Raw genomic sequence first — 26,976 nt, 5'->3', positions numbered from 1 at the left:
AACTGCATGTAAGAGGCAGGCTGCAGGATCTAGTACATGGAAGGCAGGGGGGTGAGTTTATAAATACCTCACCCTCCCAGGAGAATATATGGGTGCAGTTCACCCTGGAGACCCTGGATGCCTAGGCAGTTAGTCAGCAGCAGGCTGGCCTGTGGTGGCAAGGCGGCACGGGCCAGAGGGGGTCATCTCTGTACCCGGTGCCCAAAAGGATGATTTATTATGATCAACCATATTGATTATTTACCTATAACCATGTTTTGTATCAATAAAATCCAACGGCCTTTTATTGCCAACGCTTGAACAAAGTGGTGTGGTAAGTATTTTTGGGGGAGGAGGCAAGGCCGGGATGGAGACACACTAGATTCATTTAAAAAATCAAAACAACCATTGTTAAAATATATGTTGGGTTTTATTTTAGATCTTAATTTCAATTGAACATAAATAATAAACATTACACATTGTAAAGTTCCGGTTGCAGCACATCCAGGGAAAATCCGCGGTATTGTCCACTGTCGCTGGGGAAATGTTGTCTAATGGCAAGTACCGCACAGGCAGGTATTACTCTCCGAACGCGGTGTCCAAGCCTCCCGTGAAGCCACCAAGTGAAGCAACGATAGGCACCAAGCCTGTACCACCTGTGAAAAAGAAAGATGCAAACTGTATTAAAATGACAAAACTTTCTTATCAATGTCGATTCAGGTAAAAAATGTCATTCTGCTTTGAAAAAAATTCTATCTAGAAAATGCACAATATGGAACCAATTTACATGCGTTCGAATGATATGTAGATGTAATTTTATATGTGGGAGACGACCATGAAATAGTAGTGGCATCACTGACATCACAACCAGAGTATACTTACTCGTTACTCGGATTACGCGGACGAACAGTGCCGCGAAGTTCGTGCATAAGCACCATCATCATCCTCAACACGGTCCGTGAGAGGCAGGCTTCCCTGAACTCTGGCAGCTCGGTGATGCATTGCGGACTTGGCTCGCCTTCCGAAATGTAGGCCAAGCACCCGGAATTTTCACGGCAGCAGCAGTTCTCCTCCTCAGTTGGCATTAGCTCGCACCGATTGCACGTGCACCAGGTGGAGACGCCGTCCATGCGACATGGTCCAGGCTCTTCATCCGTTGACTGGTCCTCCCAACTACCGTCCGAATCCCCATCGTTTTCGCGTGCTTGCCTTTCCAGTAGTTCCTCCTCGGTGTACTCGGGCTCGTACATATACGGCATTATTGTAGCCATTGTGTGGTAAAGAAAGTAAAATAATTTACAGAGATGGTACAGGTGTTCACAAGGCCTAGAAGCGGCGAAGGTAGCTGACCAGAGCACAGAAACGAGTCACAGAATACTCAAAGTAATACAGAGAGAGTAATGGAATCGAAAATCTGCTGCTGTGTGTTGTGAAACGGTGTGTTTATACTTATTGAGGAAAGAGGCGTCCTGCCATTTCCATGGCGACACTTCATTAGCTGAGGCGCAGCGATTGTTGACACGAAACGTGCTTTGGCGTTGGGAAATGGGCGGTACGCGTCTGCTGATGTCAGGCTCAGGGGCTGTATTGTGAGATGATCTAAGACCCTGTGTACAGCAAAGGAACATCGCGTGCCTCAAAACGAACTTTTTGGAACGTGAGCAAATAAAAATGCAAATCGCTGAATATTCTCTAAACATTTGATGTCAAATAAATGTACTTTACCAAATTTACAATCTTGCGGTTTGATTGAAAAGTACAGTTTCATATTCCGAATTGTGGCGCGCTGTGTTGTGAGCTGATCTGTGTTGGTTTCCGGGTTCTGTGTGGAGTCGCGTAGAAGACGCCTGGGCGCGTTTGCCTACGCAGCACAGTCACGTCACGGATAGAGGCGGGGAATATGAATATTTTGATAAAGTCTGTTTCAGGGGCGGGGGATATGATTTAGTGCCGCAAACGCAGGTGAGCCAGGTCGATGGGGGGAAATGATAGGATTATCACAAAATGGCGGCTGATTTCGAGTGCGTTAATGGACGAAAAGTCGGGTAAGGTCCATAGGAAAGTTTTCTACGATCTACCGATTTATGCTTAAAAACACATGGCCGAACCGTAGGGACAATAAAAAAAAGTCCCGGAACTATCCTTTAACACAAACATCAAGCAGACCCTTTCTATACCCTCCCATGTTTGCCATATAGCTTACTTATACTCCATAACCTTCTGACAAAACAAATGACAAAAACATAGTTGTTCCCCCAGTTCCCTCCCACCCTGTATTTGTCAGATCCCTGGACTCATACTTACACCAGCTCTGCAAGTCTGCTGCTGCTTTCGGACTTGCTGTCACTCCCCCAGCCTAACACCCCCCAGCTTCTGATCTCTGGAGCAGGCTGGAATGTAGGGAGAGATGGGCGCGAGTAGCCATCTCTCTGCTACCACTTGAAGTGTTAATTAAAAAACTGAGTTTGGCTCAAGGGAAATCCCCCTCATAGCCAAATAATGGAGGAGTCTTGAAATGTGACAAATTGATTGCTGCTTTATTAATCCAACCAGGGATACGCACACAGATTCTACAGCTGCAAATGCACTCTCAACTCATTACAGGCGGGCAGTGAGGTTTTAAACATGTCTGACATCACAACCAAATGTTGCATTCCTGGGCACGAGATTTGGATTGGGTGAACAGTATAGGCATAATTACAGTATATAAGGGACAAAAATTCTGATTGGTCTGGCCAGATCTGGTTGTTCTGCCTGGCACCAATCCCAGGAGGTCAGTGCAAGCCTTGTCAGTTTAGGAAATGTACAACCATGTGAGCAAAAAATGATGGGTGGCAAAATTGATTTCAGAGCACCCCCTGTTTCCCATTAATGTTGCAAACATCTCAAGCCCAGAGTAAGAACATTTTTTGCATCTTCTTTCTTAAGTTTGATGGAAACAACATTATTAGCCTGCATCAGATGAATGGGCCTTGTTCCCCAGCCCCAGGTCACATGTTCAGGGACCGCAAAAATGATTTTCTCTGCTGTCATTTATGAGGGATTTCGTCTTCTGTCCTTGTAGGTGCTGTATCTTTTCTGCTGACCCAAACTCTATCCCAGGGTCCTTGGCAGGGCTGGACATGCTGCCAGATCTTTTTGCATTTCTCAGGAAACTCAGTATCAGGCCTCAGCCCTGTGTTTTACGTCTTCCCAATTCATTTCAATGCAGCTGGGCTTCCATGTTGCTTTCATGACTGTTCAGGTAATTGCCTTTTACAGTGTCAGCAATCAGTTCACTTGTGTTGTTTTGCACCTGGCTAATGTCTCTGCGGGTGTGTTCAGCCATTTCGCCTCTTCATGATTACTTTGGTGATGTCATCCGGGTATGGTCTGTGGGGCTGCTTCAGTGGGTGGCATCCGTCATCTTGGGGGTATGTTGGGAGGGGGTTTGGGACCCCCTCAACAGTTCCCTGAATGTCACATGGTAGACAATGAGAGTGAAGATAGATTTGTCTATGATGTTGCTCAGAACTTCGAGGTGAAATGCATCCAGTAGATGACAGCTACCTATCTAATGTTAGGTTGTGTATGCCCTGTGTCCTTTACATCCCAGTGACTGCTAATTGCCCATGGAAGAGGGCGGTGCCTTGAAGTTGCTCAAAGATGCTAGGGCCATGGTTGGCACTCTGTGGCATGGGTATCATTAGTTGCCAACCTGCTACGTACATTATTGTGTCTATACCAAAACTCTTTTACTGGAGAGGTGGAGAGAAATTGAAGTGCTAGCCATGTCCCATTAAAAGTGTAGCATCGGCAATGAGAAGTTCTGGACCTGAACCCTTTAAAACAGAGCAGCCATGAGACATGCTCTTACAGTCCCATTGAAAGTTTTCAAACTCTGTTTAAACAACTGCCAGTTATTCTTGCTAGCTGTTGCAGTTTATTATGTGGCCACACTCAACTCAGGGAGTTCCTTTCCCCTCAAACAAGGTGGCGCACAATAAAGCACTTTTATTTCAGATTCAATTTAGTGAGGCCTCCAATTCGCACCCAACCCCAACAAATACCTTGGGACAACAATGGACTAGGAATCAGGCCGTTGTATAGTAAGAATATATATTTATTTAATTATTTAATCAAGGCTTGACAAACCAACTAACATCAGCCACCAATGCTGTGGCAGCACCCAATATCACAACAATAAGTCTATTATACAAACAACACAGATACAATTTTGAAACATGCAATCACAACTTACAACAGATTGAATTTCGATTTAACCAATGGAAAACATTCACAATACAATGCAGGGTCCACAGGAATGACTTACTTTGAAACAATACTTTTCTCCCAGAAGCCCCCACCCTGCAGGCCTAAATATAATATGACCCCTTTGATTGAAAGGAATAGAAACATTGTTTTACTGCTGATTTAAAATGACACTGTTTGGAAAAGGAATACAATGGGAAACTTGTTTGTGCTTGTTACATGAAATGCAATATATGGGAAGGAATACAATTGGAAAAATAGTTTTTCGGCTTTTATTTAAAAGGTAATGTTGGGAACAAAGGAAATAAAAGGCAGGACTTGATAGTTTGACGTCAGAGAAAAATGAAAAATGAAAAAAGAAATGTTGTTTTGTAACACACATGCAGATGAGATACAATACTATGTAATTCTGGTTTAAAATGAATGGGGAATTTCGTTTTACACCCTCAACACTGACTTGAAAGGTGGTGTTTTATTAATTGCTTATTTTTGGGATTATAGACACCCCCACCCCCTGCACCTCCCTTTTTGTATAGAAGTGAAAGATTTCAGGATCAGTCATCCAAGTTTTTATTGGCTATACTGGCTATAACACACTGGGCATGAGTTTCTGTTAGTTTTGAATTCTAACAGCACTCATCCTGTGATTTTCTATATGGGAATTAATTGATTTACTTTAATCAAATGTACTAAGGATCTACACAGCTTTCCACCTCCTCGCACTTTAATGGAAAGAATTAAGGCTGGCTGCTCCCAACACAATGCAATTTCAACAGAGGGGTGGTTTTCTATGGGGAAATATGTTTGAGTGAGATTTAATAAATTGGGCGAAGGGCCTATCCAGCCGCAATCCCTCTGCCCCCTTGACTCACTAATGGAAAGGGATAAAGGCAGATGGCTCTCCACACAATTGATGGCTTTGGGATATCTACTTAGATGGGAGGCTTTGGTCAGGGAAAACAGCAGGGCTCCTCTGAGGACCACGCAGGTCTGGTCAAGGGCTTTGAGTCAAGGATTTCCTCCTGAACCCAGACTCCTTATGCTCCTCTGTTTTGGGTCCCAGCTAGCTTCTCTATTTCCCAGTCACTGTCTCCAATGCAAGGATTGAGGGATCTCTGCTAGTTGTTCCTCACAAGAGTCCAGCAGCAGCCCTCTACTGGAATAATTCACAAAAAGCCCAGTTCTAATGCAAATGTGTCCTTTTATAGCATGAAAGACACTGCAATATGGTCATAACTCCTGCGGTCAAGATTGGCTAGTTTGCTCCATTCACCTCCCCCCACCACACCACCTGCCTGCTGATAAGACCAGGAGTTGAGCGATATGTATGATGTAGGGCTTAGGCTTCCCCCCGATAGCCCCTAAATTCTGGAATGCACTTCCTCACTCACTAAGAGCTGAAATGTCCCTCACCACCTTCCACAAAACTCTGAAAACCACCCTCTTCAAGTAACCCCTGTTATGTATGCTTTGAAATGTACTTTGTCTGTAACTAAGCACATGTACCTATGTTGTATCAAGTAACCTCCGTTATGTATGCTGTGGAATGTACTCTATTGTCCTGTTACAAAGCACATGTACCTAAGTTACTTACCTGTAACTAAGTTGTACCCAACTGTAACCAGCAAGCCAGTAAGCCTTCATGTAACAGCGCCACGTTGCCCACGGGCTGTTGTGCACTCTATAAATCCTAATAAATAAATAAATAAATAGGTTGAGGGAGGAGAATAGATGAATCATTTCAAATTGACCAAGATTTGTGCATCTTTTGTTCTGAAAATCTCATATGGCAATAGCCCCCTAGGTCTTTCAGATAATCCCATGATAATTGATATTTTTGAGTTCTATATTTTATGGCGAGTCGAGCCTACTAATTCTATTTCGGCATGCCCTTCCTGAGCAGAGCTACCATTTTTTGCAGTTTTCTGCTGTGCCGAAATAGCTAAAATTGGGACAGTCGCCTATTTACACATGACTTTCATGATCTACCCTTGTGACAACTCTCCCGTTGCTCGGGTGTATGTAAATGTCAAAAATCATACTTTTCCACATAACTTAAATTATGTACATCACAGAAATGTATTTTTTACAGAGTCCTCGCAATGGACTTTTACTCCTGTTTAATTTGAACCCGTGGTGGGCTCTATCGGACACCCACTGCTCCTTTTATTAAGGAAAAACTGTATTTAATGTTTAATCAATGGCAGGGCATAACATGTGTCAGTAGGTTTCCATTTCCCTGAAAACATGTGACCAGCCATCTGGTTTATCCGTGTTTATCTTAACATTTTCTTCTGACGGGCTTCAAAGCCTTGCTCTGTGTTTAATGTACAGTTGATGGAAAGCTTGACCTCAAGTTTACTTCTGCAGGACATGTTATCGGCAACTAACTGACAACCAGACATTCTTCTTGGTGGGGCCAGCTCAAACAGGTCGGGAGTTCAGATTTCAAAGGGTCTTTGTTCAGCCCTAAATGCACTTTTAATGGGGAAACTGACCTTAAAGGTTGTGTCTGTTGATTGTCTTATCAGCAATTCACCACAAATTCGATCTCTAGCTTTATATATTTAAGCATATCTTTGAAACCAGTCTTTCACCCCTAGCATTCATCAAACCAAAGGGCTGTGACATCAGGATCCAGACACACTTATCCAATTCACAGTTCAATTGGGGATTTCAGCATAGAGGGAAAAACTAGAGGCAGTTTATCATTCTGAAAGGCTAGCACATTACATTTAACCACTGTGCACCTGCAACTTTCAATGCTGCACCAGGGCCTGTTGTTCATACATACAGACTTTTCTTTATATCATATTAACAATAAGGAATTCACTCTCTCCACAAAGATAGTCCATAGTTACATAAGGAAGCAGTATTTAAATTTACACTGAACGAAACAGGCCCTTCTTTGTTCATGCTGTAATTTTATATGATGGAAGTAATGTCTCTTTCTTACTGCTGAATGCACTCTGTCCTTAATTTTATTAATTAAATGTCAGGTATCATTCCTCCTTTTTAGCTTCCCATAACACACATATTTCTTTCCCTCCCAAGTGTTCTGCTGCAGTGTTTAATCTGTCTATGTGTAATGTCTTTCTTTAATAGAACAGTTGAAATAACATGAGTATCGCAATGCTCCAAGTAAGCCTTTCTCCACTTGCACATTTGTCCATTTAAATAGAGTGTAACTAGGCTCATTTCTTTCCATGTCACTTGGCCTTAAGTCAGAAACAGAAGTGTTTTGGGATTGGCCTGCTTTTTCCAATGGGTAGCACCAGTCAGCTTCACTCTTAAATACTTGCCTGGTGTTTTATTTCTGACATTCATGGCTATTTTTTACCCCACATAGCGCAGCCAAAATAAATTACACAAGAGTCTGATAATAATGTATACATGATATAGTCTCATTTAGAAGCATCTGCAAGAGGATTCCCTTTCTGCCATCTGGAAGGGGCTGTAGCAGGCAGGGAAGGTAAAGTGTGCTAGAACATATTTAGGCTCTGGCACTTATTTTTTCTCCATAAATTGAGCACAGGTGGGGAGGCCTGTTCTCTGGGCACAGTGGCGGAGAGAACCTCCATGACGGGTCTGCTTTTATCAGTAGATGGGGCATATATGTTTCCACGCAGGGTGTCCTTTGTTCCCTTTGGGTATTTTACATTTTGCCACAGTGTTGCAGCAGAATATGTAAATAATCGAATTTTCCGCTGCAAAGGACTAGCCACTTTGTTGTACTATGGTGAACACATGCTCTTGTGTATTTTGTTTTACACATTTAGATCCTGCACTGGAGCATCTCACTGGGTTCTTGCCCCCGGGACTCTGTCATATTTACTCTTCCTGCATGGTGAGATTGTCTGAAACCGTCCCTCCCCCATTAGTCTAATTTCTATATCTGCCCTTCATGACCCTCGGTGAAACCAGCAAGTTACGTCTGCGTATTACTTTTATTTTCTCCTCAGAAACCTTATCAGATGTTACATATCGGCATCCTGCGTGGCGCTGTGAGGGAACCTCTGCGCACTCTCTAGCCGCCACTTTCTCTCCATTTAAAGTGACTGCTGGAACTTTCCGGCTGATAAATAACTGCTCATTAATTGCGAGCAGTTTTCTGGAAGGTTTCCACTGTTAAATCAATCTGTCAGTCATGCTTTTGTTTACCACTTCTCACCAACAGTGTAGATTACTCGAAGATAATTGCTGCAGATTTAAATCAGGCACCGGGAGAACAAGCAACTGAGTTAAAAATAGGTGATTTAATGAGAAATGTTCACTTACCCCACGCAAAGACATTTGCTGGCAGTTGATTTTCTGGTTTAATTAGAGTTTTGAATACTTTTATTGACTAACAGAAAAAAGGATTCTGCGGCGGAAAATGCCTTAGCTTTTAAAGTCTCAGAGACCTTCTGGGTGTTTGGCTGACATGAATATAAAACCACGTTGTATGATGTGTGCCAAATCCGCCCTGGGGTTTTCTTTTTCTTTTCTAATGGACGGGAGGACTGATTTTACTGTTACATTTTTTTGCGATTCTCCACTGTTGGATGAGATTTGTATTCCATGTTTTGCTATCTAAATAAATATATAATCACAGAGAGCTTCTACATCAGATGGTAACAGGCGCACAGGAATGCAGCGCTTGTTCATTCAGAACCTCTCCTTGCCGATTGATCTGGATAGGCTTTCAGAGTACAGCGACATGGAGAGCCAACACCTTTGCTTATAAGAGCAATTACAACGTCCTGAGAGTGGGGTGGCGCTTCCGTGTGTTTAGGAGCTGACCTTTGTGCGGCCCACGTGTTGCTTTGCACCATCCTGAGAGTGGGGTGGCGCTACACGTGTGTTTAGGAGCCTACCTTGGTGGAGCCCACGTCTTTCTTTTCATCGTCCTGAGAGTGGGGTGACGCTTCCGTGTGTTTAGGAGCCAACCTTGGTGCAAGCCACGTGTTGCTTTTCATCGTCCTGAGAGTGGGGTGGCGTTTCTGTGTGTTTAGGAGCCGACCTTGGTGGAGCCCACGTGTTGCTTTTCCTCGTCCTGAGAGTGGGGTGACGCTTCCGTGTGTTTAGGAGCCGACCTTGGTGGAGCCTGTCGGGGGTGAGTCCTGGCCCCCATGCGTGCCCGTGAGCCCCCACACTGAACAGACCACACACGACACACGTCTGTCCAGTTCGGGCTCCCCGGTCGCTCTGCCGCGTCTGGGAAAGCCCCGTTTATTTAACTTGCATGCGGCGACGTGCAACGTCACGCCGCCGCGTGCGCATCCCACACGGGGCAGCGCCACACTCCTCCTTTTTCGGGAGGAAACACAATTGCTTTTATTAAACACTGCAAACTACACACACAAAATAACACCAAAATGATGAGCCCATGCCCCTTTAATGTCAGCCGCCCGGATCCCCTCACTCCGGTTGACTCTCCACATGTCCCAACACATATTCGCTGAGATAAGTGGGTTTCCCTCGCCCAGCCCTCTGGGGGTACCTCCCACTTACCTCCGGCACGGCAAGTCCATCCGTCACAGCTCCCCGGACTGTAGAGTTCTGGGCGCTCACAGGGATTCCAACGTCCTCAGGCACTTCCGCCATGTCAGGGTTCCAGGGGTAGTTCAGTTCGGGAGTCACCCAGCTTCTTGAAGAAGCTGACGTTTCGGGTGACAGCAGACCGCCCATCCGATGCAGTAACCATGGACCCTTTCACAGCCACCACGTCCAGTGGCTCGGGTTCGTAGGGGAGTGAGAGCTTGCCATGGGGGTGTCTGTTTCGAATGAGCACCTCGTCCCCCGGTTCCAGCCGCTGGGGGCGAAGACCCCTTCGCAGGTTCTCCTGGTCAATCCTGGTCCTCCTATCGGCCTCAACCTGCTGAGTGTTGATCACCCCGGGCTCCTTCTCCCGGACCTCGGGCAGTAGACCCCGGGGGCATCGCCTGAACAGAGCCTCCGCAGGGGCGACCCCTGTGGAGGCATGTGGAGTGGTGCGGTACACCCGCAGGAATTGGTAAAGGGCGCGTTGGAGGGGCTGCCCTTGTCCCTGAGCAATCCTGAAGGTCTTATTCAGGGTCCGCATCAGCCTTTCAGCGTCTCCATTAGCGCGAGGCCACAGCGGGGATATCTTCCTGTGCTTGACTCCGCAGCTCTCCATGAACTCAAAGAACCGCTCACTTTGAAATGGCGAAACATTGTCTGAACACATAGTCACAGGGAACCCATGGGCCGCAAATATCTTTTCCACCGCTATGACAACATGCTCGAAGGCCACCGACTCCACGAACTCCACCTCCGGGTACCGTGAGTACTCATCAACAATTGCGATGAAGTGGGTTCCCACGGCCGTGGACCCAAAGTCCTCATGGACGACCTCCCAGGGGCGGGTCCCCCGGTGCATCGCCTCGATGGTCGGTTCTCGCTGCACGGGGGAAGCCGCCTGGCACCACACACACGCCGCCACAAAGTCATCCACCCTTCTTTCCAAGTCCGGGAACCAAACTTTCAGCCGCAGCCTCGCCTTGGTCTTGGCGGCGCCCTGGTGTCCATGGTGGGCCAGAGTGATCACCTCCTGTACCTTGGACTGGGGGACCACGATGTGCTCACCCAGGAGCAGCAAGCCCGACGTCGAGAAGGACAACTCGTCCTTCACCTTCCACAACTGCTCGAGTCCAGTCTTGGCCTCCTGTGTCCGCCCTGCCAGAGCCTCCAAGATGGATTTCCAGGAGCCGTGCTGCAACAAGTTCTTTAGGATCTGAAAACACTCATCTGCTGCCGCTGCAGCCTCCAGCTCCGACAGGGGCATCGCATTTGGCGTGGCCCCTTCCACCACCATCCGGACATGGTCATCGGCCTCCTCCGCACAGGTGTCATACTCCTCCCCCCTGCGTGCTCCAGGATGTCGGGAATGGTAGTCCTCTGCATTGTTGGCCCCCGGCCGGTACACCAGGGTGACTCCATATTCGAGCAGGGCGAGCATCCATCTCTCAATCCTGGCCGGGGGCTTCGAGGATGATCCAGCCAAAATTGGGAGCAGGGGCTTGTGGTCAGTCACCACGGTCACAGGACGCCCCAAGACATAGAGTCGAAAATGTCTGCATCCCCAGAGGACCGCCAGGGCCTCCCGCTCAATTTGGGAGTATCTTTGCTCCGTGTCCGAGAGCGCCTTACTGGCATACGCCACTGGGCGAACGCTCCCATCCCGGTCCACCTGAGTTAGAACAGCTCCCAGGCCAAATGGACTTGCGTCCACAATGATCTCCGACGGCAGCGCCGGGTCGAAGAACGCCATGGTGTCTTCCGCTGTTAGTGCGCTTTTGATGTCCTCAAAGGCCGACTGCTCCAGTGGGCCCCAATGCCAGACTGTCTCCTTCTTCGTCAGCGCCCTGAGCGGCTTGGACCTCGAGGCAAGGTTTTGGATGAAGCGCCCGCAGTAGGTCACCATGTCAAGGAAGCTTCTCACGTCCGACACTGACTTCGGGGGCTGCGCCTTCTCAATGTCCTGGACCTTACTTGGATCTGGTGACACCCCCCCTTCTTTGAACACGAACCCGAAGAACTCAATGGAGGGGCGCAGGAACTCACATTTGTCCCTGTGAAGGGTGAGGCCCAGCGACTGCAGCCTCTCAAAGGTCTTTGCCAGCCTCCTCAGATGGTCCACCTCCGTCTTGGCAAATACCAGAATGTCATCGCTAATGTTGAGGACACCCTCCAGATCGGCAAGGGCGCCCCGTATGATGTTTTGAAATACTTCTGCAGCCGATGACACCCCAAAGCTCAACCTCTTGTACCTGTACAGCCCCCGGTGGGTGGTGAACGTGGTTATGTACAGGTATTCAGGGTGGAGGACAACCTGATGGTATCCTGCTTGCAGATCTAGTTTGGAGAAGAATCGGGCCCCTTGCACCTCGGCGATAATGTCATCGATGGTAGGGGTGAGGTGCCGCTCTCTCTTGATGGCCTTGTTGGGCAGCCTCATGTCCACACAAATACGAACAGAGTCCGGTTGTTTCGGTTTCCTTGCCACAACAATAGGGGATACCCACGGCGTCGGGCCCTCGACTTTCTCAATAATATCCACATTCACCAGGTTGCCTAGCTCTTTGTCAACCTGCTCCCTCAGATGAAACAGCACCCTCCGGTGCTTTAGGGCAATGGGTTGTACAGACTCGTCGATATGCAGCCTGACCGGGTCACCAGTCATCATCCCAATGCCGTTGAAGAGGGCAGTGTACTTGTCGAGCAGGTCATTGATGTCCTCCAAGTACACTGAGTACGCAAAAGTGACAATCCCCAGGGCCTCTGCTGCAGCGGCACAACTCAGGAGCGTGTTGTTACTCACGGAGGTGACATAGAACCGAGCCTTGATCGTCGAGCCCTCATGCTCCACCTTCGCCACAAATGCACCGTCCAGCGGTATGGGGTCCAGCCCTCCAAAGGCAAATATGTGGGCTCTCGGTGTGGCCAAGTCTGGTGGCGGGTCCATGGTATCGTAGTGTCTTCTCGCCATGACATTGACTGAAGCCCCCGTGTCCACCAGCACCGGAACCGGCGAATGGTTCACCTCCACCACACACCTTGGCTGCCTCCTGCTCTTCCCTTTCAAGATCCTCACGCTCGAAACAAAGAAGATGTTGTCTTCCTCTGCCTCATCCAGCTGGGCCTCCTCCTCACCTTGGTCTACCTGGGCTACATTTAGTGGTCGGCTCTGGCGCGGAGTCCACGTCCGGGCCGGACCTCTCGGTACCAACAATGGCAGACTCTGCACACTCTTGAGAAGTGGTCCGGCAGGCCGCACCGGCCACAGACCTTCCCCACTGCCGGGCACTCTGTCGGGTGGGGGAGGTCATAGCCACACTTCTGGCACAACTCCCCAGATCTTCCTGCCCTGTCCCGGGGTCCTCCACCAGGTCTTCTTGCTCCTCTGCCACCTCGCCAGACCGCACACACCTCCTCCGGCTTCATCGAGCGTGACCCCGCTTCCATCTTGTTGGCGCGAGCCTCGGCCACCTCATGGCACCGGCCTAGTTCCAATATGCGGGGTAGAGTGAGGCCCGGCTCTCTCAGGACCTGCCTCCTGAGTTTGCCGGAGGAGCATGCCTGAATCAGCATTGTGCGCATCATGTCCTCCGCATCCCCCCATGCGCATCCTTGGGAGAGGCGGCGCAGGCGACCATAAAAGGTGTCCAGAGTCTCATCGTCCTTTTGCTTGGCCGACAACATGACAAACCTTTCGTAGTCCACATTGGCAAGGGGCAGAAAGTGGGCAAGCAGGACTGCCTTGGCCGCATCATAAGACTGGTCCACCGGGGTGAGCGACTCAAAGATCTCATGGACCGCCGGCCCCGCCAAATACAACATTGTGGCCACCATGCTGTCATTGTCTGTCACCTGAGCAGCTCTGAAGTACATGTCCAGGCGGGCAACCCACCTCCTCCACCGAGGCCCCATGCTGGAAGGTGGGCCCGATGCATCGAATTCAGGGATGGGCTGCAGGGCAGCTTGGGCAGTCTGGGCTCTAGCCTGAGCCATGACGGGAGGTCCTTGAGGAGCACCTAACTGTGCCCCGGGTAAAGCCTGGGGTGCAGGCGTCTGACCCCCTCCCTGCGGGGGCTGCTGTGGGGCCTGATGAGGCTGTGGCGCTGGTTGATGTCCTCGAGGCACTGGAGGCTGTAGGGCCTGCTGAGGCTGTGCCACCTGGTCACCGTCTTGAGGATCTTCAGCAGCTGCGGCGGCCCCACCCTCCAGATCATCAGAGTCACTCATGGGCTTGAGCGCACAGGCACCCCCACCTTATGTCCTGGGGGCCGCAACTCAATTGCCCCTCAGCACCACACCAACAGACCTCCTCCCCCTCTCCGGGAACGATGGCAGTCCAAACCGGGGGAGAGGTGATGATGACTAGTCCCCAAGCTCACCTGGGATCACATCCAACCACGAGCCACCAGACGAGAAGAAGAGCATCCACTGCAGCCAACCTCGTGATGATGAAGGAGACAAAGAAGAAGCCACAGCGTCCTGATGATGAAGGGAACAAAGAAGAGCCGTGTCTCCACCTTGCTGCAGGCCACAGTGGTGTGGATGTCCCAAAAATTAAGCTGAAATGGTGGAGTGGACTAATCTGGCCCAGGCATGTTAGTCCTTCGCCTAGCTTTCACTCGACGTAGGAATCCCAAAACTGGATTAAAATACACAAATCAGGCATGGGCATGCAGGTTATGCTGCCTGCAATCAGAATATCCAAAATTGGACCTGGATCGCTATCACCCTCCAAACCGGAGCCTGGTGAAGTTCCACGGCCTCATAGACAAAATGGCCGCCAGCCGCGTGTACGGTTCGCAGCCACGGCGTGAAACGAAACATTCACGAACGTTCCGTATCATGGAAAAATTCGGAATGCCTGTGGGGTTTTGCGCGGGCCCCGAAAACCGCTGAGAACAATTATCACGCGGGAGCCGGGCTTCTTGCAACCTCTATAATCACGGGTCAAACAGGCACTGACTCAACCTTCCCCAGCCCCCTCCCTAGCCCAACGTCACTTCCCCTTGTCAGGGGAACTAAGACCGCAACCGCGGTCTGACCACACAACGATGTGGGCGGGCTGCAGAGCCCTCAGGAACAACCTGACATCTCCCCCCTTTTTAGCAACCGAGGTGCTCTCTCCTCCTTACTCCATTTCTTCTATGAGTCTGTGTGGTTTGAACCGGCTTCTCTGGGGTCGACCACTGTGACAGGGCGTCTGCTCGGCCAGGCCCTGGGGTGACGAGATGTCCTCACCTTCTGAGGTCTCGCTCTCCTCCACGTAATAGCTGTCCTGAAAGTGGTCGTCCTCACTGTCTGCTTCTCTGTCCTGTACGTCCTCCATGTAATACTTCTTGGGTTTGAAGTACGACACATTTCGAGTGACGGAGGAGTGGTCGGTTCTCTGGGCCGTGATCATCGTCCCTTTCTTGTGCGTGACCGTCAGCGGTTCCGATGCAAACGTGGCATCCTCCTTGCGTTGCTTGGGTTGCCGCAACCACACTTGGTTTCCCAGTTCCACGTTCGACTCCTGTGCCTTTCTTTTGTGATCAGCGTTATCCTTCATTTTGGCTTTAGCTATGTCGTCCTTGTGTCTGGCCTCCTGTTCCAGGGGCGTGGCCTCTGCTGCGTGCGCGTCTTCCGGCAACCGTGTCTGGACTGGTCTGCGGAACATCAAGTCGGCTGGGCATATGCCCGTCGTGCTATGAGGGGTGTGATGATAGTCCCTGAGGAACTGATAGAGTGCTTGTTCGAATGGTTTATGGAGGATGGTCGCTATTTGCAGGGTTCTTTTGATGTTGGCCATGAACCTCTCGACCATCCCGGTGGCCTGTGGCCATCTCGGAGTTATCTTCCGATGGTGGAAGCCCATATACCTCGCAAAGTTCTCGAAGTCTGTGCTCATGAACGGCGCTCCGTTGTCGGATTTTATGATCCTGGGTATTCCATATGTGGACAACATGCGGTCCAGTACAGGGATGCCGCTGGAGGCTGCAGTGCTGTCTACAATTTGTGCGTCCGGGAATCTGGAGTGTTCATCTATTAGCACTAGCACATAGGTGCCATTTCTGAGAGGTCCAAAGAAGTCCACTGCCAGTTCTTCCCATACGTGTTTCGGTAGTGGCGACATGTGGAGTGGGTTTGGGTGCGGAGGCGGTGCTACCTGCGCACACGTCGTGCATTGTCCTATCATTTCCTCCACCATCGTGTCCAGCCTGGGGAACCACACTTTTTCCCTTAGTAGTCTCTTGGTGGCAACCACTCCTCGGTGGCTTTCATGTGCTACTTGGATTGTTCTGGTGCGCAGTGACTTTGGGAGGAGTACTTTGCACCCTTTTAATATTACGTGATCATCGACAATGGAGAGTTCGTCCCGGACATGGTCTATTAGTTTGATCTCTTCTTGGATCTCTTCCGATTCGTGCTGCGCCTGTTGACGCATGTGTGCCCTTCTGTCTTCCTGTACGCAGTGTCGTACAATTCGTAGAGCCGGGTCTTGTGCTGAGTGTGCTATGATGTCTGCCCACCCCACTGGTAACGGTTGCAAGTGGTGGACCACATAATTGAGATATTCATCGGCGATGGATGGTTGGGAGTTGGCAGGGCCAGTCGGGTGGTGCGACAGATAGTCCGCTGGGTTGTCTTCTTTTCCAGGCCGATGTTTGATGATGAACTTATAGTCCTGCAATCGTAGACCCCATCGGGCTATTCTTGGCGGCATTCTTGACTTGGGGTCTCTGTAGATTGTAAGCAATGCCTGGTGGTCCGTAATGATGGTGAACTCCTTGCCATACACGAACAGGTGGAAGTACTCGCATGCCCATACCACCGCTAGGCTCTCCTTTTCGGCCTGGGAGTAGGCTTGTTCTGTCGGGGTTAGGCTCCTGCTGGCGTATGCGACTATGTATACTTTTGCGGGTTCCTGTGGGTCAATTTGTGTTAGTATGGCGCCCAGCCCAACGGGGCTGGCGTCCATGATTACCTCGGTGTGCCTTTTGGCGTCATAGTAGGCCATGTCCTCTGCCCTTGAAATGGCATCTCGTATCACCTCAAACGCTTTTTGGCACTCTGTGGACCATGTGTAGGGTTGATCTTTGCACGTTAAGAGGCGCAACGGGTTGCTGATGGTTGCGTAGTCCTTGAGGTATCTGGAGCAATAACTGGCCAGTCCCAGGAAGGAGCGAAGCTCCGTCGTGTTCGTCGGGGGTGCAGCTGACTTGAGCGCCGCAACTTTCTCAGGGTCTGGTCGCATCCCTTTGTCGGAGAATATGTGGCCGAAGAACCTCAATGAGCCTTTCCCGAACTCGCATTTGGCCTTGTTGAGTGTTAGTCCGGCCTCTTGCAGTGCGGCGCACACTCTGTGGAGGGCTGTGTCGTGCTCTTCTTTAGTCTTTCCAAATACGAGGACGTCATCCGCGTAATTCAAGCAGTTGGGCATGTGTCTGATGACTCGGTGTATTTCCTCTTGGAAGATTTCGGCTGCGGAGGATATCCCGAAGCTGAGCCTTTCATACTGGAATAGACCCAGGTGTGTGACGAATGTCGTGATGTACCTGGATTCGGGAGCGATCTCAATTTGATGATAACCTTTCGTGAGGTCCAACTTAGAGAAGACCTGTGCCCCATGGAGGAGGTGTATCATGTCAGTGATCCTGGGCGCCTGATGCCTTTCCCTTTCAATGGCCACGTTGGCTCTCCTCATGTCGACACACAGGCGTATCGATCCGTCCGGTGACTTTCATGGGACGGGAACGATGGGGGACACCCATGGGGTGTGCCCTGAGAATGGTTCAATGATGTTGAGCTTGATTAGCTTGTCTAGCTCCTCTTCGACCTGGTGTTGTATGTTTACCGGAATGCCCCTATAGTGCTGAGCGACAGGCGGTACCCTCGGGTTTATGTGTAGCTGTACCTTTCGATGTTTCAGTTTTCCTAGGCCTTTGAACAGATTGGGGAATGTCTGTTCGATGGCGTCCGGTCTGGCGAAGTATTTATGGGCCATGAGCTGATACAGTATGTGCACCAGACCCATCTCAACGGCTGTCTTAAAGCTGAGGATGCACCCGCTGTTGGCTTCTGTCTTCAGGATGTGTAGTGTGATCTTAGCCGCGTGTGATTTGTGTACGCACCATGCTGATATTGTCCCTTTGCAGGGAAGCAGGGTTGTAGCTCCATAAGGGTATATGTCCACTGACGCCTTTCGGATCTTCGCGGGGTTGGTGAGTGAGTTGTACGCCTGTTCACTTATTATGTTGACTGTCGCCCCCGTATCTATGAGGAATTCCAGAGGTGTGTTGTTGACTTGTAACATGAGTGTCGGACTGTGTTGGGTGGCTGTGGCGTTGTTGAGTGCCCACACATACCCTTTTTTTCGTTGATCGTCCTCTGACGACTGAGATTCGCTGCCAGAAGGGGATCTCATCTCAATGTACCGGACGAACCGTCTTCTTTGTGATCGCCTTGATCCGTCGGATGGCCTTCTGTCGTCTCTGGCGTAGGAGCTCCTTCGAGGTTTTTCTTCTCTCCGGGGTCCCGTCTGTTCTTCTTCTCCTCTGCCTGCTGGTGGGCTGTGTCGCGAGCTTCTCCTTCTCTCCTGTTGTCTCGGTCTGCTGGGTCCTGGTCCCGGCGGATTCTTGCAGACAGCTCTGTAGTGGTCCATTCCGCCACAGGCGGCGCACCTTTGTCATACTGCTGGGCAGTCACCCACGTGTGGATACTCGAACCCGCATCTGTAGCACGTGGCGTCTGTTCCTTTCCCTCCAGGTGAGGGCGCAGTATATAGTCTGTTAATCGCGTCTGCATTCGGTGTCGGGTGTTGAATGGTGACCTTGTCTAGGCTGTCAAGCTGCGACTCAACTGCGGCTTCCATCCTGGCAAGTGCAAGGATTTCCTCGAGGGACCTTTGTTTCTGTAGCAGCTGCTTCCTGAAGGGCTGCGAGATGCAGCCGGCAATGACTTGGGATCGTAGTGCCTCATCATTTGAGTACTTATGGAACTCACAGTATTTTAACTTGATGCGTAGGCGCATCACAAAGTTATTGAGGGACTCTCCTTTTTCCTGTCTAGTAGTGTGAAAGACATGGCGCTCGTAGTCAATGTTTGTGTGGGGCGTGAAGTATTCTGATAGTTTCCCATGCAGTTCTCCATAGGTGACCGTGTCTACGTTCATCAGTTTGCCTGCTATGTCCCTGACAGCGGGGCCTACTGTCAGGAATAGGGTGTTTTTAAGCATCGCGTCATCGGTTAAGCCGATTGCCCCCACATAGAATTTAAAATCCCTGAGCCATATGACCCATCTAGGTCCTAGGTTGGATGTATCCCTGACATCGAATGGGCCCGGTAAGGGTAAGTTTTGTGAGGCGGTTCCTGATGTTGGTGCCTGTTTGGGGGCCATCAGCCACGGCTCCAGATCCGTCAGATGAGGAAGCTACGGGGCTCGCTGGGGCCGACATGTCCGCTGTGGCTGTAGTGCTCCGGTGGATGCCAGGCGCGCCTTTGCAGTCCCTTGACGTGCTGTGCTGTAGCCCTCAGCACGTGTTGGAGGTGTGCAGCCTCTTTGCGGGCTGTCGTGTGTCCTTTTATGCTGGCCCCTGGGTTCCTGGCTCTTCGTGGGGCCTCCCGCCGCCTGCGGGTTGATGTGAGAGAGGGGGGGGCGGGACCAGCACCCGCACCTGCCAGCGGGTCCGCCGCGTTCGTGCCCACGTGGTGCTTGTGAAGGGCCGCTTCCATCCTCGGCACTCCGTGCCTGCGGCTGATCCGGCGGGTCCCCGTTCCCGTGAGGAGCGCCGACGCGCCACGCCACTCGACCGCGGACCTCCGTGACACACCCGGGCCTCCGGAGCGGAGGTGCGCCGACGCGCTGCACCCGCTCGCCTGCGGGCCTCCTGTGGATACGAGTGGGTACGATGTACCCCTCGTCGCCAGTTGTGGGGTTTTGCGCGGGCCCCGAAAACCGCTTAGAACAATTATCATGCGGGAGCCGGGCTTCTTGCAACCTCTTTAATCACGGGTCAAACAGGCACTGACTCAACCTTCCCCAGCCCACTCCCTAGCCCAACGTCACTTCCCCTTGTCAGGGGAACTAAGACCGCAACGGCGGTCTGCCCACACAACGATGTGGGCGGGCTGCAGAGCCCTTAGGAACAACCTGACAATGCCTTTCACCGCCGGGCCCGGGCATCCGTCTGCACTCGTCGCCACTGTTGGGGGTGAGTCCTGGCCCCCATGCGTGCCCGTGAGCCCCCACACTGAACAGACCACACACGACACACGTCTGTCCAGTTCGGGCTCCCCGATCGCTCTGCCGCGTCCGGGAAGGCCCCGTTTATTTAACTTGCACGCGGCGACGTGCAACGTCACACTGCCGCGTGCGCGTCCCACACGGGGCAGCGCCACAGAGCCTGAGAGTGGGATGACGCTTCTGTGTGTTTAGGAGCCGACCTTGGTGCAAGCCACGTGTTGCTTTTCATCGTCCTGAGAGTGGGGTGGCGCTTCTGTGTGTTTAGGAGCTGACCTTTGTGCGGCCGTGTTGCTTTGCACCATCCTGAGAGTGGGGTGGCGCTTCCGTGTGTTTAGGAGCCGACCTTGGTGGAGCCCACGTGTTGCTTTTCATCGTCCTGAGAGTGGGGTGACGCTTCCGTGTGTTTAGGAGCCGACCTTGGTGCAAGCCACGTGTTGCTTTTCATCGTCCTGAGAGTGGGGTGGCGCTTCTGTGTGTTTAGGCGCCGACCTTTGTGCGGCCCACGTGTTGCTTTTCAGCCTGTGACGGAAGGTGCAGACTGCAGAGACAACCTTTTCTACCGGCCATACTCTTTTCAGATGAGCAATACCCAGGTCTCTGTGCCTGATGAAAACAGCAGCACACCTGGCTGTGTGTGGAAACTAGAAGGAAGGACTCGCACAAAAGCACCTTTGAATGAACTCATAATTGAAGACAGCAAATTTTATTTATAAGCGGTCTCTTCTAGCCGACCATTACATGCTTTAGAGACTTTGCGTGGCGTAAGCATTCCCGGATAGTTTGTGCATCCTTTTAGGACCTGTTTAACAATCTCCCCATTTAGAGGAGAGTCATTATAAATTGGTGTGGAAATCTATGTTGTGTTATTTGTCTCATGTGGGACGCATATTTTCGTTAACTGCGTTTGTGTATGTGGTGCACATTTGTCTATTTGAGATATGTTATTATCACATTTATTGCATGTTATGCATTTTATAAGACTTTTGTTCTTTTTCACTTATTTTTGATGATGAAATTAAATTACATTTTGGTTGCCCCTGCCTAATACTTTCATATGAGCTCTGATTAAATGTATTAATTAGCTGATTTTGCAACAATGCATTTATAAAAAAAAATTTAAACTGATCCCTCTTTTCATTTTAACACCCTTCTTTTTTAAGTTTGGCTATTAGGTGGTGCTGAAAGCGCTACCTATAAAGCCAAAACCATTGTCATTAAAATAAGAGCTTTAACATGAGAGCTTGAAACAGGGGCTTTGGATGCAGGTTTGTTGTAATACTTTACAGTGCAGGTTGGCATATGAGGATGTATACATACATGGTAGTTTGACTATGTGTCCCACACAGTTAACGCTCACCACTAAGTGAAATCAATGGGCTTTTCCTCCCATTCCCACCCATCTCCATCCACAACACACCTCTTTTTGCACTCTTTGGCTGAATTTGTACTGTGTGGTGGATTGGTCAACCATTTCCGCTTCCAAAATGGCGGCTGTCATGTTTTAATGTTATTAAAAAGTAATTTGACTTGATTGATGCTTTAAAAAATACTTACTGCATCTTTCCAGTTATGTTTCTTATTTTAATATACCTGGTTTTCAGAATAAGAATTTACAGTTAAAGGTACGTGTTTGGTAAAATGGCTTTCAAATTGTCCATGGACTTGCTTGTGGCTGTGGGTGTCTAGTGTTTGTGATGTAAGGAGCACGTGATTGGCTTTGCAGTTGGGATGTCAGTAGGATATGATGATATGATATTATATGGCATTTATAACGCGCCTATACACAAGCGTTTCAAGGCGTGATGAGGCAAGAGAGGGAGAACAAAGGGAAGACAGAGACAATGCTCTTACTAGACCAGGTGAAATTGAGATCGCGCAAGTGTAGGGGTTAGGGGTGGGGAAACGTGCAAGGGGAAACGGGAAGGGACAGTGCAGTACATGAGATCAAACAATGAAAGAAGTGCGGCCAGCTGATGGCAAGTGCAAAGGTAAGTGCAGACAGCAGGTGTTCAAAGTGCAGGTAGGGGGACTGTAGGGTTACAGATAAAGACCCAAGTGCAAGGGTTGCCAGGTGGGCGGTGCAGGTGTGCAACTGGCAGGGGGAGGGAACCTGTGCCCGAGATCAGAGGGTAGCCAGGTGACCAGTGCAGTTTCAGTTTCAGCCAGGAATTCAGCAGGGGAGAGGAAGAGAGAAGGCAGAAGAAGCAAAGAGGAAAGTATTGAGGTTCTTCTGAAACCGGAGATGGTTCTCCTCAAATTTCAGAGAGGCAGGGAAGCTGTTCCAGAGGGAGGTCCCAGCCGAAGAAAGAGATCTACCACCGACTCGTTGCTTGGAGAAATTACTGACCTTGAGGGAGTTGGAGGCGAAGGAGTGAAGAGCTTGAGTAGGAAGATATTTACGAAGAGAGAGTTGGGGTATTGAGGCCCTAGGCCCCAGAAGGCCTTGTGGGCAACGCATAGTGTCTTGAACTTAATCCTCGCAGCCACTGGGAGTCAGTGCAGAGATTTCAGTTCTGGAGAGATACGATCCCTGGGCTTGAGGCCAAGGACAAGTGTTGCAGTCCTTTTCTGGATGAGTTGCAGAGGGCGAAGAGTAGAAGCAGGCAGATCTAGGAAGAGGCTGTTGCAGTAGTCCCGTCTAGAGAGAACCAGAGCTCTGGAGACAGTGAGCTTCTGGGGGAAGGAGAGGAAAGGAAGAATACCTCTGAGGAGGTGCAGTTGTGGGTTAGGTAACCAGTCTGTGTTTGTTTCCCCAAGGCAGACATTTTCTCTGCGACCATGAAGCTTTCTGCATAATGGGTGCAGAGGCAAGTGTGCCAGTGTAATATATGCAAGGTTCCAATGCTTCGGTTTAGCTGGAACTGCATGCTTTAATGCGGAAATAAATCACACAGAACTTGCTGTCACTTCTGCTTCTCCACCTTCACGGCAGAGCCCCCAGATGATGACTTGCTCTCATCGCCATAGCTTTTAAATTAGAGTTTCATGTAGGGAGGGACTCGCTTAGCATTTGGCTATTCACCTACTGCCTTTTGTGTGAAAGTTATTCTTTGTCCGATGTTCCATGAAGTGAGTGTTTTTCAGGCGATCAAGGCCCTTATGTGTATTTTCGACAGCTGCAGTGCCACGTCGGCTGTGCACGCACACAATCTGTTTACAATACAGGCAGGCGTACAAATGATATGCCTCTTTTCCGACAGTATCCAAAATTCTGCAAAGATGTGAAGAAATGTTTCATAAACAAGTGCATTGCTATCAGTCACGTGAACGTATAAAGCAGCAACACCAACAACCTTTAAACTTTTGTGCACAGACTTTTTTCGATTGTAACAGAAATAAGGTAAGCATGCGCCACTCTGTCACCGATCGAAAAAGAAATCAAGTTTTTTTGTTGCAATGCTGTTTCCTGGACAGTAGTGTTCTTCAGGTAAGCTTTATTGTAGTTACTTTGCAAGATGCTTCTGCGAACCACTGGGTCCCATCACCCAGGCTGGCTTCCACCAACTGCTCAAACCTGGAACTTTCACATAGCATTCACACCCAAACATTCCACCACAGCACACCAACATTCTCTGAGCTCATCATACATCTGCATACACTCCAGGAACTTCACAACACATCTCCCTCCTTACATTCACACACACAAAACACAAGAGGAAACACACAGGGTGCACACTGACACAGCTTCTTTTTAAAGAGAGATGCAACTCGTAAAATGCTGGACAGTGTCCTCCGCAACATACTCCACATTCGTACACGGAGGGCGTCCCCTCTCTCTACATTTGCTGGCTTCCATGTGGCACTCTTCAAACACTTTGGGATGTAGCCACATCCCTAACGTGGTACGGATACATTCCTCTCGCTCTCACTTCTCTAATGGAAGGCACGACCCTCCAGAGGTGTGGGAAACCATACCCACACATCTCGGAAGGTGCTACCCTCCAAACTTGTGGGACACCATAACCACACAGACACTCTTGGAAAGGCGCAACCCTCCAATCCTGTGGGACATCATATCCACATTCACATTTGGAAAGCGCTACCCTCCAACCTTGTGGAACACTATACCCACCCACACACACACTATCAGAAGGCGCTACCCTCCAACCTTGTGGGACATGATACTCACACTTACACATTCAGAAGGCGCAACCCTCCAACCTTGTGGGACACCATACCCACACACACTCTCGGAAAGGCACAACCCCCAATCCTGTGGGACATCATATCCACATTCATACTTGGAAAGCACTACCCTCCAACCTTGTGGAACACTATACCCACCCACACACACAATATCAGAAGGCGCTACCCTCCAACCTTGTGGGACACCATAACCACACAGACACTCTCGGAAAGGTGCAACCCTCCAATCCTGTGGGACATCATATCCACATTCACATTTGGAAAGCGCTACCCTCCAACCTTGTGGAACACTATACCCACCCACACACACACTATCAGAAGGCGCTACCCTCCAACCTTGTGGGACATGATACTCACACTTACACATTCAAAAGGCGCAACCCTCCAACCTTGTGGGACACCATACCCACACACACTCTCGGAAAGGCACAACCCCCAATCCTGTGGGACATCATATCCACATTCACACTTGGAAAGCACTACCCTCCAACCTTGTGGAACACTATACCCACCCACCCACACAATATCAGAAGGCGCTACCCTCCAACCTTGTGGGACACCATAACCACACAGACACTCTCGGAAAGGTGCAACCCTCCAATCCTGTGGGACATCATATCCACATTCACATTTGGAAAGCGCTACCCTCCAACCTTGTGGAACACTATACCCACCCACACACACACTATCAGAAGGCGCTACCCTCCAACCTTGTGGGACATGATACTCACACTTACACATTCAGAAGGCGCAACCCTCCAACCTTGTGGGACACCATACCCACACACACTCTCGGAAAGGCACAACCCCCAATCCTGTGAGACATCATATCCACATTTACACTTGGAAAGCGCTACCCTTCAACCTTGTGGAACACCTCGTTCCCATCCACAACTTCTTTCAACTTATCATGGGGCATTATCAATCCACAAAATTCAACATGCCCCCACATAACAATTAACATGGCTCTAAACTGAATTGCTAAAAGTCAATGCAGGGTATCAGCTCTAGCCCTGAAAATCCTCAAAAAATGTACTCTAAACCACATCTCAGTTTCTCACAACACTTTGACACATTCCTTGCCCCTTTTTACAGCAAAGACTTTATTTCCTAAAAGTCCATAGATGCTTTGCACCTCTAATCTGAAAATCCTAGAAAAATGTCAAACGCTAATGCGCCTAAACGGTGTTATCATTTTCACCTCACTTACACTGTGCATCACCCACTTCAAAACACGCGCAATCAACTCTTCAAACACTTTCACATGGTATATTATTAGAGCGTACATTTCGCTCCACCATGTTACTATACATATTTCTTTACTGGATATTGTATAGAACAAGAAAAGGATACTGGCATACAATGCCCCCTTAAAACACCAGCGTTTTAGCTTCCTCATAAAAGAATGTCGATGGGAGCATTCCTGGCTTGCTCTTCCTCCCGCGCCAGATTTCAGCTAGCATCTTCACAGGCGCTCAATTACCCAGGAACATCCCCTGTGAATACATAATCCACCTGAAGACTGTTTGACACAATGCTTGTGCCATCGCACAAACTCTAGCTTCACCATGTCTCGGCAGATCCAATCAAGGCTCTCTCACAGTTCTTCCGCTTATAATCTCAGATGCGTTTTTTTCCTTTTTTTTATAACCATCACACCAACATTACGAAATACCTCTTCTTCATGTAACGTTGCTTCCACATCGGGCCCCAGAAAGCATACCCTCTACACTCACTACAAGCACCTCTTCCTTAATGCCGCGTTGACGCACTGCAGAATGAAACTCCCTGCAGTTATTTTTTTCTTTTTGCTTTGAGACATGTCGCAGGGTCCCCCTTTTTTTCTAGATACGGCGAATACCAAATCAAGACACAGCGCTTGTACGCCAAACAGTCCCTTCTTCCAACATTGGAACAGGAGTAGCCATTGGATTGTCACATTCCACATGCGCCATCACCCCGGGTGTAAGATTTGACATCCTCAATGGCTTTCCTCACACCACAGGTACTGAACCTCCCCCGGTGAGCTCGCTAGCTGGGTATTTGCCACTGTTTCAATGGTGCCCCAGTCCTCCAGCCTCCCACTCAAACAGTGCAATTTCCACGCCCATTGGTCGGTAGACCACAACAAACTGTGGTCATTGTTTACTGTTAACTTCATCTATACTCGGGACATGACACTGATCCATCTATGTGTCACAGGGTAACTTCTTGTTGGGGAATAACCCCCTTATTTTTTTGCACAAGAGTTACGCAATATACTTCAGACGTGGAACTGTACTCTTTTGCCAACCGCTCTCACTCTACATCTTGTAGGGCCAGTAATCACATTTCTTTACCTCTACGGGGCCCAAACACCTTCCCTCTTCTTCTTGTGGGAGTGGGACGGGACTTCTTGAGTCTTTGACCTTCTTACTTGGCCCTTCTGCTCTGGACAAATCCCCTTCTACTCTGCCTTGGGACACAGAGTGGGTTCTTCATCCCCCTTCTCTTCTGGGCTTCTTACAGGTCATGGGTCCCCTCTTTATCGCTCTGGGTGATGTGACTTACTTGCTTGAGTGGGCAGTGGTTCCTCTCTCTTCTTGCTGCACCCCCTCAGCAGCCTAGTCTCTCCAAATGTCTTTATTTTGCTTTGCAGGTTTGTTTCTTATCATCTTGAAGACCTTCCTCGTCGCCATTGTTGTAAAGCTGTTTCCTGGACTCTTCAATATAGTTCTTCAGGTAAGCTTTATTGTAGTTACTTTACAAGATGTTACAGCGAACCACTGGGTCCCATCACCCAGTCTAGCTTCTACCAACTGCTCAAACCTGGAACCTTCACATAGCATTCATACCCAAACATTCCGCCACAGCACCCC

The sequence above is a fragment of the Ambystoma mexicanum genome, chromosome 7q (genome assembly GCF_040938575.1).
Source record: "Ambystoma mexicanum isolate Mex_15411 chromosome 7q, UKY_AmexF1_1, whole genome shotgun sequence".
Classification (NCBI taxonomy): Eukaryota; Metazoa; Chordata; class Amphibia; order Caudata; family Ambystomatidae; genus Ambystoma; species Ambystoma mexicanum.
Note: the sequence above shows the minus strand (reverse complement) of the source record.